The sequence below is a fragment of the Lathamus discolor genome, chromosome 1 (assembly GCF_037157495.1).
Source record: "Lathamus discolor isolate bLatDis1 chromosome 1, bLatDis1.hap1, whole genome shotgun sequence".
NCBI classification, from domain to species: Eukaryota; Metazoa; Chordata; class Aves; order Psittaciformes; family Psittacidae; genus Lathamus; species Lathamus discolor.
In genome coordinates this window covers 118001151-118014570 of record NC_088884.1, presented here as the reverse complement: position 1 = coordinate 118014570, position 13420 = coordinate 118001151, and the positions used below count along the sequence as shown (strand labels likewise).

At 46.8% G+C, this 13420-nt stretch overlaps 1 long non-coding RNA gene across 1 annotated transcript; it reads right to left on the bottom strand.

Moving 5' to 3' along the window:
* Window positions 1-2498: 2498 nt before the first annotated feature.
* LOC136020888 (uncharacterized) lies at window positions 2499-10315 on the bottom strand. The gene is made up of 3 exons (XR_010615545.1): window positions 10133-10315; window positions 3503-3702; window positions 2499-3413 (listed from the first exon to the last, which is right to left on the bottom strand). It is a non-coding gene; the product is annotated as an uncharacterized LOC136020888 (long non-coding RNA).
* Between the last annotated feature and the right edge of the window lie 3105 nt (window positions 10316-13420).

The following is a 13420-nucleotide window of genomic DNA, read 5'->3' as shown; positions in this document are numbered from 1 at the left end:
GAAGGCGAAGGTGAGAAGGTGTATTGTCCACCCTGGGCAGAAAGTAAACAGTGCCGCTTGTTTTACATCCTTTACAACTCACTGTATCTACATCCAAGCTCTGACTCCTGCCTGGCTCCCACCCTGTGTCTGGGAAAGCTGTACTGAGCTCCAAGAGAGGAGCTCTGAAGGAATCATCTGCCAGTGGGCCAGCAGCTGCCCAGCTGCAGTAGCCACCCTTGGCTGGCACGCAGGTATTGAGGAGAACAGGGACAGAGAGTGCATCTACAGCAGATCCAGCTCAGGCGCTACCATGGATAGAGCCATGGTAGAAGGGCGTCAGGTAGCCATGCAGAAGAACGGATTAGCCCTTCCAGCAGGGAAATCTGACATAGCTCTGTGAGACACCCTAGGGACTGATGCTTCCTGCATAATCAGCAAATGACAGGGAGGTTTGCTCCACAGCAAAGTGCTTTCATGCCATAGATGGATCAGAAGCAGCCTGGGTCACGTATCAACACCACCTTAATAGCTCTTTCAAGCTGAGCCATGCTCTCCCAAGCATCACTGTTCTTTCTATGAACACATATGCCACCTTCCATAGAAATGTCACGTTCTGGGAGCTCTAGGCTGGTCCTTGAAAGACACAGCCTCCAAGCTGTGCCCTCAGTTCTCTCAACATCCAAGCACCAGATCCCAGAACAGCTGTTGCCCTCTAACCCTCAATCTGTAAGCCTGCTTCTCCCACCAATTGCATTGGTATTATACCTAAAGCCAGTGAAGTTTCATTGATAAACCCACCCCAGGTACCCACTTCTGCCACATGTGAAAAGCCATGTTTCTCACCCATCCACTGGACAGCATCTGAGTTGCTTCCTCAGATAAACCACAGTAAATGTAATTTTAGCAGCAGAACTTTTCATGGAAGGCAAGTCAGTTCCAGTCCATTCCCAGTCCTCTGAGGATAATGTTGTTAATGAAGATGACACACAGATCCCTAGATGTTACTACACAAGGCCTGGAGAGGAGCCCCCCACTATTCAGGTCTTCCTGCTCAGAGAGCAGCTCTTTATAAGGATGCCCCTCTGCTGCCCCAGCCAACAGGCCGTGAAACACCCCAACACCATGAGGGACATCTTGTGATCCAGCTGGCTTAACATGGAGCTTATGGCTGTGCCAGTTGCAATGCCTGGGAAAAGATGGAGTGACAGAAACCAGTGGTTCTTGCCAGCTGCTGGGCTAGAGTGCCCTGACCTGAGAGTACATCCAACCATCCCAGAGTGTCCAGATGATGAAATGTGTGTTTGTTTCCCTGTTGAAAGTGTTGTCACTCTCCATTCTGCTGACTGAATGGTGGGGATGGAGTCCTGAAAGCAGATGAATATCCTCATCTCCACTAAATTCTGACAGAGACAGTTTCTTAGTTGAGACAGAGTTTATTCATTCTTGCAGAAGATGCATTCACTCATTGTGCTCATGCTATTGATGCTAGGTAGGTTGTAAAGCTGCATAAGACATGCCAGAACCTCAAGGGACTCACAACACCAGCTTTTAATGTGATGCCGGTGTACAGCAATTGCTACCCTTGGCTAAGCACAGACTGAGGATCCTCAAGTATGCCCATCTTTCACTATGACCCTTCTTCATTTTCATGGCAATGGTTGAGGCAGCATCTTTCCCTCCATCCATCCAACTCGTCTCATCATCTTGTAATGTTTCTAGATGCAAGGCCTGACTCAACTAATGGCTTCTTTGGACAATGATGGGCAGAGCCCTGAAACATCTGGTCCTGTGCACCATTTTCATTGAATCAACCCTCAAGTTTGCTGGATCAGGCACAGAGCAGGATCAGGGAAGTGATACTGCTGGTGAGGGAGGGAAATAGAAAAAAACATTTTGTTTTAAGGGGAATCAGCTCCCCAGACAAGGGTTTGATTCAGGGAGATGGAGGGAAACAGTAGGACATATTCATGGGAAGAAGAAATCTGTGACATTTCAGGTGGCAAGATTTATCAAACTATTCCCTAAGTTAGAAAGTGGACCCTCCGCTCCAGAAATGGTCCTCCTCCAGAAAGGAGGAGAAAAGAATGCATAACAGCTCCCAACCACCCTCTCTGGAGGCAACATATGATAAACATCTTAAAAAGACAGAGGTGGTTCAAATATCCTTCTACACTGGCAAGAGATCTTTCACTGCTTCAAGCTGTGGTTCCACTCAGGCTGGATTGATCCTTCAGTTGCATTACCACCACCACAGCTTTTAATCACCTCTAGTATACAGAAGCCTGCAGTGACTACAGATCCTCAGCAGCTCCTCTGGGCAGCTGCATCACATCCCCCCAGCCGCTCCATGGCATGGAAGAGATAGTAACCTGAAAAGCAGTGACTCAATAACCACCTGGTGTTCTTGGAAAAAGCAAGCTTCGGAACAGAAATTGGCGGAGAAACAAGCATCCCACAAGGACATCCAAGAATTGGCATGCTCCTACATGAGGCAGTCAGGATAATATAACAGCACGCTGTCCTTCTGAACACAGACCAAAATTCATCCCAAGAACTATTCAAATAAAACAAGCTCTCAAAGCAGTGTTGCTATATGGCATATATATGGTATAACTACGGCTGCAATACAACCTTCAGAACAGTTGTCTTCTGGTTTCCTGTGTCCATAAGGATCACATATTACCTACCCACTGATCAACAGAGCAATGCAGTGAGGTATGTGTCATGTAGACCTTGCCAAGAGAGATCTGAAACAGGCCGGGTGTATGTCCATCCACTGGAGAGTGATCATTGCTTGCTCTCCACAAAGACCGCACACCCAAGAAATCACATCCACGCCCATTTCCTAATGAAAGCCATCCTGAAAGGCAAATCAGAGCACAACACATCTTTTACTACAGTCCTTCCTCCTTAAAAAAATTGCTTCCTTTGCCTTGAAACCAGCAGCAGACTCCATCTTACTCTTTGGTTGGTAAAGCCACTATTCATTGGTCAGAAGACACTATGGCTAAAAGCCATCTTACACTTCATCACCAGAACAAAGCATCTCACACCACCACCATTCCAATGGGCAGCCCAGCATGGTCCCCAGTGTTCCCCTATCTTCTGGGAGGAGTCTTTGTGGCTTGGGAATCCTCCGGTATGGATGGATCTGATTCGGTCCTTGCGGTTGATGGATGTGGCACCAGCTGCAGCAGTTCAGCTGCAGCAAGAGTCTACACTATTTTTGGAAACACGGTCTGCTTGGAGAAGGTAAAGGGGTTAATTTTTCTGAAGAAGACCTCACCAGAAGCTGAGGACTTGCCTTGCTTCACTGTCCACTACTTCACTGCAGGTGCACAGGAAGCTCAGGTAAGAGCCAGCATGAGTAAGGGGTATATGCAGGGTTTCCAAATGATGCCACAGAGCCTCGTGATAACTACAGAGCTGGTCTGAAAACATAAGGATTTTGCAGTTACTGAGTGAGCAGGTCAAAGCAGACCCCATCTGTGCTCCATTTTCTGCAGAGAAGCACACGTACCTCTGAAACAGTGCTACTAGGTCTTAAACCTTCTCCATCTGCTGCCTGCAATGGTTGCCTGGACCGTAACGAACGTGTTGCCATTTTCAGCACCCAGCAGTGATTGATGCTGTGTAAGAGGACACCAGTGGTTCCGGTCTATTTACATTTCCAAGGAGCTTGGCTGGGTTTTGTGCTGTCATTTTCTTTTGGTATACCAGCTGTGGGAGACCAAAGGGTACAAAAATTACTGTGATGCTCAAGCGAGGAAATGCTACTGTTGAGAAAACATCCTATTTATGCCACATTTTAAAAGGAACCCATCTTTAAGAGTTCTAAAGAGCTGCTACTAGCAACAAATGAGGCTGCTAATTTGGCCTGGCAAGCCGCATTTGCTAAACACTATTTCAGGTTTTAATTCATCACATGTAGATTTGGAATTGGAATTCTACTAGCAAAACCGTCATCAGTGAGGTTTTGCAATCCCAGCTCCCTTCCTTTTCACATCAAGCCTGTCTCCCCCTCTCCCTCTGTCTTCCACAGCTGTCAGCTGTCATCAGCCAGGAAGGCAGATGAGCCAGTCCCAGCCTTGCAGATCTGACCCAATCTCCTGCAAAACAGATGCCCAGGCCCCAGGTCCTCTTTGCTGCCCAGCCCCTTGTTTGGCTGCAGGAACTGCAATGTGCTACTTGCCTCATGCAAAGGAAGGAAGAACAATTACTTCCTGGAAAGCAGACAACGAATAAAATGCTTTGTGCATTAGCTCACATTGAGAACTGACATCCAATAAGCCTGCTCGTGCCACTATGGGTAGCGAGGAACAACCGCTGTATCCCTTCTTCCACCTGAGTTGTCACTCAGCAGCTTCCACAGAGAGCTCTCCTCTTTCCTCTCAGTTCCACTGCTGCCATGAGGTTGCTCAGAGAAGGATGCTATTTATGGTAGCTTGACCCTGGCCATGCCAAAGTGATGGCAATTTGTGGGGAAAACCTTGAGGATCTGATCGCCCTGCTAGCTTTCCCTGATCTGCCCTCTTAGCACTCACAAGACAGATGCAGTGATGACCTCTGGCTAGGAACTAGGTAAAGGACTCTTAATTCACCTGAACAAAAAGGGCCATCCAACGTGCCATGCTGCCAGCACCCTGCTTCCATAGCAGCCAGGAGTGCATCTGTGTATACAGAGCCTGCAATGGGGCAAGCACAGAGCCACCTCTTCCCTGGCGTGTCTTGCTAGGTACCTTAGGGACATCCTGGGACAGAATTAGTATGTTTAAAGCAGGGAGCTCTATTTACAGAGCACCATTCTCCAATCTTCATATGCTGGAAACCAAACGTTCAACAGGAAAGAACTGAACCAGAAATCTCTTGCTTCATGTTTCTGGTATTTTGATATCTATTTATTAACTATTTCACATGTCTTGCTGCCATAGAGCACTGGAGATGGACATCACATTGGACTAACTTCCAAAAACCAGCCTCCAGCTTTTTTGCAATTGGGCTTTTGAGAATTAAGTGTAGACTAAGGGCTGGGGGTGCCTGTGTCAAGAGACCTAAGCTGGTGGCCAGGTAAGACAGCCAGGCAGGAGGAGGGCAGGCTTCCCCCCCGCCTTTGCTGGTCATTCCCAGGGAAAGGAGCTGTCTTGAAAACTGAATCAGCAGAGGCATCTCCCAAGGAACTGGAGCCTGCCAGAAGGAAGAGCAGACAGTTCTGTTGGTTTCATCCCTTCAGCTGTTGAGGTTGATTGATTATTCACCATCTTGAGGTACATCACCAGCCTTGGGAAGCCATTGTTTGAGCAGAACACATCTTGACTTTTCTCTTTCCGTGGAAGTTTTCCAGCCTGCCCTGATGCTGTTTTGTCAGAGCAGGGCTGTGACAGCAAGGTCTGGAGGAGAAAACAGAGCAGGCCAACACGTTGTCCTGTAGGCCTGGCCTACAGATGGTTTGCCCTTCCAAGCAGGCAAAGCTGCAGCCACTAATGTCATCTTCATCAAAAGGGCACAATGAACCCTCTCTTCCTTCTGAGATACCACACCCCACACCCCACACCCCCTCCTTCCACTTCTCTGGTCCCTCCTCTATTTCACAGCTACCAAATACTTTTTCTTTCAGAGGTGACCTCGCTGGTACACACCTAATTCAATACTTAGCAGCTCGGATTTACCTTCAAGTCTGCTGCTTCTATTTCAGACCTGAGGCAGGACGAAACCTGTGTCCTTTAGCCAGTGACAGACATCACTCTCTAAAGGATATGCTCTCTCTTGCCTTGAGAGAGGTACCCTAACTACGTCAAGGTGACTGACATAGTTAAAATTACTTCTGAGGGATACAGTAAATGCTTCAGCTCTTCAAGTTCAGACTCATTCAGGTTAAAAACGTTTTTGGAAGAGATGATAGAGCCAGAACATACTCTTCTCTGTGCTATTCCTTCATACTGGCTATGCAGAACTGACACCATCAAAGGGCTGGTATCTCTTATCTCCGCCATGGCACGGGGATACAAGGACTAACTTCCTAACCTCTGTCACATCCTGGCCTGGCTGTCATTCTCTGAGCAGTTTTGAGCCCATAGCTATGCCAAGCACAAAGCCACAGTGAAAGGCAGTTTATGAATAGCTGGGGCAGGATGTATTGTGTTTGCACAGGCCAGGGGTACACATAACAAATTTGGCTATGAGATCTATGAGATGATCCAAGCCTGACATTCTCCTGGCTCTTATGATAACAAAAGTGAGAAATAAAGCTCTGCTTTATACACTCATGAAAAAAAAATACCAAACCTATAAACTGGCTGGTCCCAGGATATAAACTGGATTTTCTCCCTCAGCCTGGGTACAGCGACTGGGTCTCCTGGAACACAAATACTTAGAAGCAACACTAATACTCCATGCATTCACCAGCATTAGCCTGGAGCAGGCAGCAGCCAGGAGAAACAGCATCTCCACAGTATATGTTACCACAAGGCAAAGTATAAGCTCTTGATGAGCCCAAAATCTAAAAATCATACCCCTCACCCAATATCTAAAGCCTTAGACACAGCCAGAGATTTTTATTTCAATCTTCCCCACCACCTCTTCTTCTCCCATTGCAAACCAAGTCAATTGCTAGCCTCTCTCTTTTCACAAAAAGGATGGATAATTCTTCATCCTGCATCCTTATCCCTCTAAATGCTTGATTGATTAGCATAATTATGTTGAACCTAGAGTAATTGCTCCTGACCTGCCTCTGCTTGGAAGGAGCAGCTTTCATTCCCAACCTGGGAATGGACTTGTGTGCTGGCAAAAATGCCTGCCCCCTCCCTGATGTATGTGTCAGCCTGGTAAATGCTATGAGCTCTTCCTCCAGACCATGTTCCACTGGCTTCCTAAGGCAGGACACTAGGCTGCTTTTCGTAACCCCTTTGCCATGAATAAGTATACATCACTAAGAAACAGCTTGATAGTCAAATGGTCAGAACAGCAATATATGAAAATCAGCATCTGGCTGCACTGGGCTAGGATTAGCTCCATCAGATGAAGCACAATTAATGCTAATTCGCTGCTGCTGCAGCCAGCTTTCCTGCTTGTGATGTCCTATGGGAGCAGGGATTACCATTGAGCTAGTAGGATTGTCCCAAAACAGTTGTGATACATTCCTGGAACCAAGTTTTACACCCAATTCTTTATAGTCCAGTGCCTTTTTTAGTGATTTCCTAAAGCCGAGCAGAATCACTGTGATCCCTTATTCTGAGCTACGTAACGCAAGGCCAGGTAATTTTCGCCAGCAATTTCTGCACTGGCTTTGCTTACAGTCACTTTGGAAAGCCATCCAGTACCACGTTATTCCCTGCAAATGACCCTTTTTCTACACAGATCAATTACCGGGGTGTCAAATGCTCTGTGCTATCACACTCGGGGGTTCTGAATTTGTATTCAGACCACTTTATTTTAGTGTGGAAAACCAGCTGAAGCTGTACTTTATCCACAAATCCCAGCTCCCGGGGCTCAAGGCACCTGCAGCAAACAAGCACCAGAAACAATAGATAGGCTAGAAATATCCAAATCCATTCAATCAGAAGGCTCCCGTGTGCCTTTTACAAGTTAGCATGCAGTAGGAGCTCAGAGGCAACGTCTCTAAAAACCCCAGCTAATGCATCCTGTGGGCCACAGAAGAGGGTTCAGGGTGCACTGGTGTCTCTCAGAGGTCTTTTGTGGGTGGGTTTTTTTTCAGTCTCTCCTTCCTGTGATAACCTTTCACCCCACGCTTTCTGCTCTTTGTGTGTTTATCAGCAAAGCACATCCAGATGCCCTTCAAGGGAGAAATGACTCATACCTGACTCACAATCCCTCAAGCAAAGCTGCAACCTTTAGTTCATTTCCTGGGAGAAGCATCTGTTAGATTCATCTTGGAAGATTAAGCATTTCTCACTGTCATTTTACAGATGGAGGCATTTGTGACTTGCTGAGGAAGGGTCAACAGATTCTCTGCAATGGATGGAAAACAAACTTCTTTGGGCAGCTGAAGCGAGGCACTGAGGACTGGGAAGATGCTCTTCAGCAAGTGCAGTCAGCCCCCTCCCTGCACACAGCTCTTTCCTTGTAGAAGGACCTCTAGTTTCACAGTAAGCTTTCAAAAAGAAATCACCCTTCCTATGAGAAGCAGGCAGCCAGCAAGCTCCCTGCCCACATTATCCCTGTGCTGCTGGGATGAACTGCCACGCAATGCAAATCACCCTCCAGTCCCTGCTCCCCTCACTGTAGTCACAGCCCTTCAGTTGCCTATCTGGCAAAAGACACACTGGGAAGCTGCTGCAGAAACCACCTTGTTTCACATAGATGGCAACTTTTCACCCCAAAAGGTTTCCCAGCTGGTTTTGCACAGCCAAGGGGCCTCTTCCTAATGTGACCTTTCATTCCCAGAGGACGAAAACAAACAGATCCACAAAGCACATCAAATAAGGGCAGTGCTGGAAATCCTGGCATTTTTTCTCCTATCTTCCCTCAAAGAAGCCTTAGCTCCTCTCAGGTTAACTCCCCATATACAGAATTTGCTTCACATAACTTTAGAACTCTAAAAGATCTACGCTGTATCCTTTCGGTTTGTTCTGGTTTTTAGAAATAGGCTTAGCAAGGCCAGTGCCCCATCCTTTGGATACCCAGAGAAAGATCACCTGTTCCTCTCCATGGGGACTTGATCACATAGATGTTTATATACAGACATCCCAATAAGACCAGCCCTGACATGGTGTATGGCTTTGCTTTCCTACTTATGCTTCCCAATAGTATGGAAATGCTAATAATGATGTGTAGCCCTTGGTGTGCACATTCCACTGCTTACCACAGTCTCCCTTCTTGGCTGAATAATCACAGATAATTCACTTGTCTGAATATGACTCAGAGCTACTTTATTTCACACAAAGCAATTTCTAATTGCATGTTGTATGTCTGTGTTACGAAACCCAGCGCTAACTGTTATTATAAAATTAGTGCAGACAACTCAAGGGGAAGGAAAACCACAGTGAGAAACCAAGTAAGAACCCACAGAGGCACAGGCTGAAACTGTGTCAGGTTTCCCATCTCCAGAACAAGAAGCCTTTCCACACAGAGCCAAGTATTTCCTAACTGCTCACACAGTGACTTAGAGGCAATGAGACAGCTGGGGTCACTCTTCCTTTACCCACAGATGGGCTGAAAGTATTTTGGGGCCAGAATACAATGGGTCTGGCTCTGCTTGTCCTTGTATCTGTGCTCAATAAGCTTTACAGCAACAGCAATGCAGAGCCCCGCATGGCAGCTGTGAGCTACCAGGGAGGCAGGTCCTGTTCCTTGCCATGTGTCCCATTTCCATGGCACTCTCACAGTTCCATGCACCTCCAAAAGGGCAGGCATCATGGCTGGAGAAAACACCGCTGATGCCATAGACCTGACAGTTTTTCACACTTCTGGGTAGGGACAATTGAGGAAGATGTAGCTTTTCAGTGTTACTCAGCTCCTGGCTCCCTCTGCTCCAGTGACCTCCTTCGGGGCATCACCACTGCCAGACACTTCAGACAAAGTTGGGTGAAGCCCAGTAGCAGGCAGACAAGGGATTATCCATTCCATGGGCTAAATTTTATCCCTACTTGCAATGTCCAGATTGTTAAATAAAACAGAGCCATGGAAAAAGAGGATCTTCAGAAGCTGATTGTGCAAACTACCTAACAACTCATACACAGAACGCTGCTCAAAGGACAGCACACATCAGTGACTACCCCCAGCAGGTCAGTCTGGGCTCTGTGACCCTGTGTGTTTCTCTGACACTGTCCCAGCAGGCTGTACTTCCTCTCAGTCCTGCATATCACACGCTCTCAATTTTGGGCTATGAAAACCTTGTTCTTGGGTACTGAAACACATCCATGTCGTTACTTTGACTACTTTGAACTTGAGAAACACTACAAAATGAATTCAGGCATGTCTTGCTATCCACTGAGGATGTATTTCTTCTCTGAATATCTACAGCGAGACGTGGGCAGAATGATGAGCTCAGGACAAATCATCAACCATCCATCTGCATCTATGGGGATTAGAAAGGATCCCAATTCCGTGTGAAGAAGGGAGCTGCTAGATGCAATGAGGAAGCACCCACAGGCAAAGACTATGAAAAGGAAAAGTAATGCCAAATAAGACTCACCATGCATGCTGGGGAGGCAGATTCTTAGCAGCGAGGGGTGCTTAAACACCTGGACAGATTGCCACAGGGCACAGTGTTTTCCATCACTACCAATATTTGTACAAAGATGAGACATCTTCTGACAAGGAAATCAGCTTAGCCAGAAGCTTTCACGCACAAAGCAGTAAGCATTGGGTGGGAGTCAGCGATCTGTGCTATGCAGGTGGCCAACCTAGAAGAGCTAATGGCCCTTTCTGGCTTCAGAGCCAGAGGAAATATTGTGATTTAATCAAGCACAGAAACCCCACATGGGCAAAGGCTCAGCTCTGGAAGACTGCCAGCCCTCCACAGTTGGGCTGCGAATGAAGTGCCCTGTCCTTCACTTGCACCGCTGGCAATCAGAGCAGCTGGTCCCAGGACCACAGAGTAACACAGGTGCTCGGGATCTGAGCTGTAAGCAACCAGTGAAAACAAATAGATGGATGTGAGGCAGACTTTGTGTACCTGAGGAAAGCAAACACAGGGACAGGGATGAGTGATCATTCACACCCACAAGCGGACAGGCATGGTGGGGAAACAGGCATCATCTTTCTTCAAGTGCTTCCTCGCCTAGCCCCGTGATCCCCTCTGGCTTCATTCATGTAAAACACAAGAATATGAATGAGAAACCCTGTGAAGCGGAGAGGAGGAGGGGGAGAGGAGAAGAAAGGATTTCATGCTACCAGGGCAACTGTCACCATGGCAACTATTTAATTAATGAGCTGCTGATGAGCCCTACCAATATGGTTCTAGTGAAGTCATGCTGTAGTAATTACCAGAGTTTCATTCATCCTGTCCTGGCAGGGGCTGCACAGGCAAGCTCCGACAGACGGCAGAAAACAGCTTGCTGAATCAATGGAAGGAGAGCGCGTGCCTGGGAGCGTGCTCCATTGCTCCTCCGAGCCAGCTCCCCAGGCACTCGAGCATGGAGACCGCATGCCGTCCAATCCATCTTACAGTCCCACACTGCCAAAGGGCAACCCAGCTGGCCTCCTGCCACCCACCGACACAGGCAGCATTCACAAGCAGCCTGCAGAGCCAGCTCTCTCCCTCCCTGCTATATGCCTTCAACCTCTCAGAAGATGAAATGGAAAGTAAGCAAATGAGCTGCCGATTTGCCTTCTCTGGCTGAAGGATTTCTCTTTTCACCCAGCAGCGTAACAGCTGCACGGGTATCCCACGTGGAAAAGGAGCTCCTAATAAACACAGTGAGGTATTGAGGGGTGTGTATGTATCAAGAACTCTGAGGAGATGAGGGCTATTAAGTAAGGAAAGAGGATAAATAAAACACCACAGATGAGCTACATAAAGCAAAAAAAATATTACTGAAGGGGAGCAGCAGGTCAGCTAATTTACCTGTTCTCATGAAATGAGAAGATGCTCCGTAATACTTCAAGTGCTGAAAACACATCACACCACTACCCTGCATCATTACTTGCTCCGCAAAAATCCTCAGGCTTTGTAGGACATGGACATGATTTACACCAATCACAAAGACAGGACATCTTACAGTTGTATTGGGTTGAAAGATGTGGAAGTGTACAAACTCAGAAGCTGCAGGACATACCCGGTTTTAGCGCTTCCTGTCAACAAGCCCATTTTAGAAAACACAAATTAGCCAGCCAAATGTTTTCATCACAACTGAGAGAAATCACAAGGATACACACCCAATTTACCTAAATCTCCGCCCACAGGATTAGCTTTGCACCCTGGAACCACCACCACAGTAAGAATAGCCATACATTGTAGAGAATTCACCGTACACCACTCTCACCATCCTGGAGATCAAAGATGAGGGGCAGAAGTGGTGGGGTTTATTTTTGTAGCCTTTAAACAAGCACACCTACATCTGAGTTGATCATCTAGACTCCCTTTATAATCAACAGAGACAAATAAGCCCCTATTATTAGTAGTTTCAGGTGTCTATCCATGGATAATTTCCTTCTAGAAGCACTCAGGTCTCCTCCCAAAGGACACAACATCTACCAAATCAGTGAGTATGGATGGAAACATGATGGACCTTTGTACCTGGAGGACCCTGTTCTTACACAGCACCCTCGTTCCTATTCTCCACATGAGCACTGGGTTGGCCTGAAACAGCAGTTAAATATAGGAGCATGGTTAAGTATATGCCAGGAAACAGTTCTTGTGCTCATACGAAATACCAGCATCATCCAGGCTGAGTTGTCTCTGAGATCATATTGGCTGATTTTCAGTTGTGTGGTACTTCAGGCGCACAGCGGTAGAGAGGAGGAGGAGTAGTCTAGATCACAACCACCTTCTGGAGTATCACATCCTGTCTGTACCCTGAAAGAACACATTTATATCATAGCCTGTCTGTGCGAGACCAGACGCACACCTGAAAACAAGGTGCTCTTCTAGACGATGTGCTGGAAGATGTGAGCAGAGAAGAGCCCTAGAAGTCTCTCTTCCAGGGTGCCTTTCTCCTGTTAATATTGCAAAGTGATGGTGCTTACACGAGATTCTGTTTGCAACGTTGTTCAAATCCCATAAAGTCTAAATTCAGTTTCCTTTACACTTCATTATGGGGCTCTAAATGCAAACAACTCGGTCACTCTGATCCTGTTCTGGCACCACAGAATCAGTCTTTATTTCTCTGAAGAAAAAAAATGAATCAGGAGAAACCTTTGTGCAGCTTCCAGCCTTATTCTTTACAACATTTAAAACTGAGAGCAGCAGCAGCCTCATCATTTTCTCTTAGAAGTAAACTTTATTTATTCATTTATTTACTTATTTTTTATAGACAAAGAAAACTTTCTCACCCATGCCAGTACTAAAATATCGATGGCAAATCAGTTCTAAAGCAAGAGCCACCAGGACCCCACAGCACGTACAGGGTCTGCAATGGAGGTCTGCCATTTTTTCCCCTAAAAGCTCTTCTATTTATACTCATCTTGGCAGGCTTAAAAGTACCTGCCAGATGGACAGATAACTGACATCCGGAAAAGGCACTCCACCAGCTGCTGCTAGCAGGGGTTGGGAAGCGTGGGGGCTGGTTAATAAGAAACCACTTACTTCCTCAGGGCTGCTAGCTGCCCGCTCCCTTCCTAGGGCTTAATGGAATTTGGAGAGAGTATTTCAAGTCAGACCATCTGTCAGCACACATATATATCAGAGCACCTTGTTTGCAAAGCACAAGTTTTGCTTCTTCACAGGAATCTTTGTTGGTGTACTCTCCCTCGTCTCTCTGACTTCCACAGTGACTCCCACAGGGGAGGGTTTGACCTGGATGGTGCTTAGTGCTGATGA